This window comes from Notechis scutatus, chromosome 3 (genome assembly GCF_049901735.1).
Source record: "Notechis scutatus isolate UNSWTSFEM ecotype Mainland chromosome 3, rNotScu1.2, whole genome shotgun sequence".
In the NCBI taxonomy this organism is placed as follows: Eukaryota; Metazoa; Chordata; class Lepidosauria; order Squamata; family Elapidae; genus Notechis; species Notechis scutatus.
In genome coordinates, this window is record NC_142011.1 from 194550784 (window position 1) to 194556783 (window position 6000).

A 6000-nucleotide genomic window follows, 5' to 3' on the forward strand; every position below is an offset into this window, starting at 1 on the left:
ATTGATTCAATTTATCTGAATGTTGCTACCATACAGTGTAAATAATATTAAGCAGATAAAGTAAGCACTGGTTGAAATAAAGCATCTCACTCTGTTCCTTATGCCAATCACATACTAAATAACTTTTTTCAACACTAAAGGTGGACTGGCTAACAGAAAAGGCACTGTGGTAAAAACCTTGGTAAAAGAGCAAAATACCCATTATGAAGAAAAATTAATGTGTAAACTATTAAGAAACAATTTAATTTGGACTGTTCTTGGAGTTGATTAATTTGGATCTGTTGGCCCAGGTCTGGATTAATTGCAGCCAAATACAATTATTCTTCAAACTGATCTAACACTTCTAGACAAAACTTGACATGGCTCCCATAAATTGGATGATTTATATTTACAATGTGTGAGGTAAGCAGGGTGAAAAATATAAATTATCCTTGTTCATCACATTCATTTATTTTCATACTCCCCCTATGTTTCTATGACAACATTCAAGACATGCATATTTTAATTTTACCAGGGTAAGGGAAAGCTTGTCAAAATTTCAAAGTTCCTTGATTTTATGGCCGAACATTGTGTCTAATGTACATAATAAATCTTCTCAGAAAAAATATCTGGGGGGCTTTCATCACAAGGAAGTCTCAGGGTAACCTTGAAGATGTTTTAATAGGTGCAGCTGAAGTTTAAAGAGAATTTTAACACTCCCTTGATTGTTGCAATATTGTTGTGGATGTGGGAATAAGAGGATTTTTGTATCTAGCAAGTTACGGCTTTGACAACAGCAGATGAAAGTGTTAATACCTTGTTAAACTCTTAATTTTGTATATATTCATTAAATACTGTACGCCCTATGCAAATCAGGAGTCATTGTTTAGTAGATGACGATTTCACCATAATGCATTTCATTTGGGAACAAATTTGAGATGCCTGTATAGCAGCTGATTAATATTTAAAAGTATGCTTGTGTCATTAACATTGGTGATAGTAACAATAAATAACTCAGCATGTAATTTTATTAGGGTGGTTTTCAGATGTTTGATCTTCAATAAATAAAAAATAAAAAAACTTTCTGCATCAATGTAACTGTCCCCAAGACATTATTTCTGGAATATAGAACAGAAATTTCCATAATTCTCAGATCAGCTTAGCCAACAGCAGCAACAGACAATGGTAAGAGTAAAATATGTGTAACACCACTGAGCTGTGGTGGCGCAGTGGTTAGAATATAGTACTGCAGGCTATTTCTGCTGATTGCTGGCTGCCAGCAGTTTGGCAGTTCGAGTCTCAACAGGCTCAAGGTTGATTCAGTCTTCCATCTTTTCAAGGTTGGTAAAATGAGGACCCAGATTGTTGGACGTAATATGCTGACTCTGTAAAACTGCTTAGGGATGTGAAGTGATATATAAGTCCAAGTGCTATTACTGTTTAATATTTTGGGGAGGTTAAGCTTTCAGGCATATTACACATAAAGCAGAGAAGGATTGGGAGCAGAGGTGGTATTCAGCAGGTCCTGACCAGTTCTGGAGAACTGGTAGCGGAAATTTTGAGTAGTTCGGAGAACCGGCAAATACCACCTCTGACTGGCCCCACCTCCATCTATTCTCTGCCTCCCGAGTCCCAGCTGATTGTCTGGGCCTTCTTTGGTTGCCCTGCACAGGAGAACGGAGCTGGAAAGCAGGTTAGTGGGGTGGGAAGGGAATGGGGATTTTGCAGTATCCTTTCCCTGCCATGCCCACCAAGCTACGCCCACAGAACCGGTAGTTTGAATCCCACCACTGCTTGGGAGAGATTGCAATATGCCAATTGTAAGGTTTAAATTACAATTTTCATAATTTCCAGACAGCAGATTTGGCCTAGTGCAGGGGTCCCCAACCTTTGTGTGTTGGTGGCCTGGCAGTGGGAGCGAGAGAGAACTGGGCAATGCGAGCAGTGGGCCGATGTGCACATGTGAGTGCTGTTCAACTTGTACAAGTGGTGGGCTAGTGTGCAGGTGCATGTGTGCACAGCTTGACTTGCGCAAGTTGAGCAGCGCACACATGTGCACAAATGTCAGCCTGCCTGCTGCTCGTGTAAGTTGAGCTGCATGCAAACATGTGCATGTCGGCTTGTCACACATGCGACCCAGTTCCAAATAGGCCATGGTCCAGAGTGGGCTGGGGTTTGGGGACCCCGGTCTAATGGTTAGGGCACCAGGCTGAAAAGCAGGTGACTGTGAGTTTTAGTCCTATCCATGGAAGTTAACTGAGTCACACTCTCTCTCAGCCCAATTTACCTCACAGGGTTTTTGTTGTGGAGAAAATAGGAGGAGGAAGGTGTGTTGGATATATTCTCTGCCTTGAGTTATTTGTAAAAATAATAAAGGCAGTTTTATAAATAATAAATAAATAAAAAAAAATCTGTTTCCTAGCCCCAAATGGCTAGAAATGATGCCATCACTTTTCAACAATCATTGTCAGAAGGGACTTCAAAAAGAGGATCTGCCTTTTTAAACATTCTATGTAGGCCACCTTTGAAAATCAGCTAGTCAGAGCAATTTCTATCCAGGAATTGTAGTCACTGTAATATAACACCAGGCTGGGAAATCTTTCTAAAGGGATTTTCAGGAATATTCTAGGTTTCTTCTCAAACCAGATGAGAAGAATATCGGAATACTGGATTAGGAGGACTATATCCTACAACATTTTCTGAACATTTTTAGAAGAACATAGTGTGACGCATCATCAGTGTTGGATATAAATGTATTTTATAAATGTATTGATTAGAAGTAGCCCAAACTTTCCCCCAAAGTGGAATGTTATTTCCAGTCTTGATCAAATATTGAAAGCTAGAGGCTTTCCTTAAAGATTCTGCTCCAATGTAGAGGATTTTATGTCAGGGTTTCTTAATCTTTTTATGGTAAAACTTATTTTTTTAATTTTATTTTATATTTTTTATTCCATTTTTATTATTTGTTTAAACACCTCAAGGTGGCAAACTTCCTTTTTATAAATAATCCAAGATGGTGAATATACCTGATACCCCTTTCTCTTCCTATTTCCCCCACAACTACAACCCTGTGACTCCTTTTCAGAAAAATGTGCTTAAATCCATAAAATAATATATTACATATATATTCTGTTTATAAAATATGTATAAAATAACATATACCACAAAGGAAAGTTATGCTCAAATACAGTTCTCAAAATAATATAACATAACAAATATATAATATTGTAATATATGTTCCTCTTTATTACATCCATTAAATCCATAACAAGACAATCTATTTTTAAGGCTATAACAATTTCAGATAATGAGATTTATTGTTGTTAGCACACATTTTTGGAGTCCTGGAGCCATAAATTACTTTGTTACCTGCATGTATTATTATAAATCTCTACATTTCAGTTTAGAGGTTAAAATAAAATTGTAGGAAATAAAATTCCCCATCCAAGTTCATGGATGCCTTGAGATCTATCAAGAAACCCTGCTCTGCACCATAATTCAGTGAAACAAGGAGTCTTTCAATTAAATAGCTATATACTGTATTTCAAAACACAGGCCCCAAAATATGGGAATTCAGAACTCCTATTAATATCGCTCAGTTCTCTATTACTGGAGGTAGTAATAAAATAATTAAAAATTAATGTTAAAAACTGAGCAACCTATATCATATGCATAGATAGAGAGAGAGAGAAGTCTAGTACTTATTTGAATTTCTAGAATTTGAATTTTACTTGTTTGAACTTCTAGATTTGGGATGGACAATCTGCAAGTTGTCTATGACCTCTTGCATTCATTTATGCCAGCACAAAGCACATCTTCAATATCCCTTCAATACAGAGTTGGTATTTAGCAGGTTTTGATCAGTTTTGGAGAACTGGTAGTGGAAATTTTGAGTAGTTTGGAGAACCAGCAAATACCACCTCTGACTGGAGAATTCACAGTATCCTTCCCCTGCCACACCCACCAAGCCACGCCACAGAACAGGTAGTAAAAACATTTGAATCCCACCACTGCTCCAATAGGCAAAAATTTCATCAAGCAAAGTTAAAGTGACAGTGGCATAAAGATCAGTCACTATTTGAAGTCCCAAGGACAATGTGAAATTGTTGACAGTGGGAGGTGGACATTACTGTATTATTTTCTGGAAAACTCATGATAGTTTACTGGACTGGGCAGACAATTCAGCATTGATACTAGAATTGAATAGGTTAGTCTTTACTATTCTCTTTGCTTTTTTCCCATTTGCTTTAAGTCAATGAAATATAAACTTATGGCAGGGGTGTGAAACTGGCGGCCTGCGGGCTGGATGCGTCATGCACAGGCCACGCCCATCCCAGCTCCGCAAAGGGGAAAAACGTCATGAAACGTCATGTGACAGGAACGTGACATGGTCAGTTTAACACCCATGACTTATGGAGTTCTTAGTGCTCTCTGAGCTTGGTTGTTTACTTGCAGATGTTTTATTATCCATCTAGTTAACGTCTTTAGTGCACTGAAGGTTGGATAACACCAACCAGAGATCACCAAGGATTCCATAGTTCAACCTTAAACCGCAAATATGCTCTTCTATTCAGAAGTAGTATTCAGCAGGTTCTGACCAGTTCTGGAGAACCAGTAGCGGAAATTTTGAGTGGTTCGGAGAACCGGCAAATACCACCTCTGACTGGCCCCGCCCCCATCTATTCTCTGCCTCCTGAGTCCCAGCTGATTGGCTGGGTCTTCTTTTGTTGCCCTGCACAGGAGAACGGAGCCGGAAAGCAGGTTAGTGGGGTGGGGAGGCGATTGGAGATTTTACAGTATCCTTCCCCTGCCACGCCCATCAAGCCACGCCCACAGAACCAGTAGAAATTTTTTTTGAATTCCACTACTGATTCTTGACTATTGCAATGTTTTTTACATGAGGTTTCTCTTGAAAACTGTCTAGAAGTTCTAACTTGTTCAGTAATTTGCAACCTTGATCGTGGTAGGGGGCAAGGAACCACACCTTTTGTGCTACCAAACTAGATCAGTAGCATATTCAATTTTTATTGTTGTCACATGCAGACATGATCTTTCTCTTCCCTCCAGATGTAGGAGATAAACTGAGAATGATATCATCTCCCAGCCTAAGAGAGAAGAGATACTTCTGTCTGGGTAGATAAGACTGAGTGACCATCTCCTTCCCTCAAAATCTGTTTAAGGATAGACAATTAATGTCAAAAATGACATTAAGAAAACAGAGAACATTAATTCTTTGTCATGAACAGCAAAAGGGGCCTTTCCACGTTAAAGATGAATTGTTGCACTGAAGAGAAGACCAAACATAAGAACATGAATTGGCCTCTAGGTGTCCCTACTTTCCTTTAAAAAAAAAGATATATTTATTTAAAAACTCAAACTACTTGTTTTTGTAGAGACAAGTTCCTATAGTTAGCCAGTTGGGACTTTATTGTACTGTACCTCAGACATTATCTACCTACCACACTGTCTTAGGGTATTTGATTACTGTTGAATCTAATGCAGGAATCTCTTTTTCCCCTAAAAATTGCTATTGACTGTTATGAAGGGTTTTTTTTTTCATCATACCGGACATAGTGTGAGAAAAGGGTTATTGTCAGAAAGAATATGGCATTTTTTCACATAGTATGATTTCAGAAAGGTGACAATCATAGGCTAATTCTGTAGCAACACATGAATGATGTTGGATTTATACTCTTTGTATTTTAGAATAAAAACCATGTGCCAGGATCATTCATTCATTCATTCATTCATTCATTCATTCATTCATTCATTCATCATCACATTTTTATACTGCCCATCTCAGCCAAGCGAGGGCAGCTTACCATAAAAACAGGTCATATCATAAAAGCATAAATAAGAGCAAAGTTAAAAACAAAATTAAAAGTTAGGGTTACAGTATTAAAAGTTAAAATGGTGGAGAACATCCTCATGATACCAGCTGCAGGTAATCCTCAACTTACGACCACAACTGAGACCAAAATTTCCATTGCTAAGCAAGAGAGTTGTTAAGTGAGTTTTGAC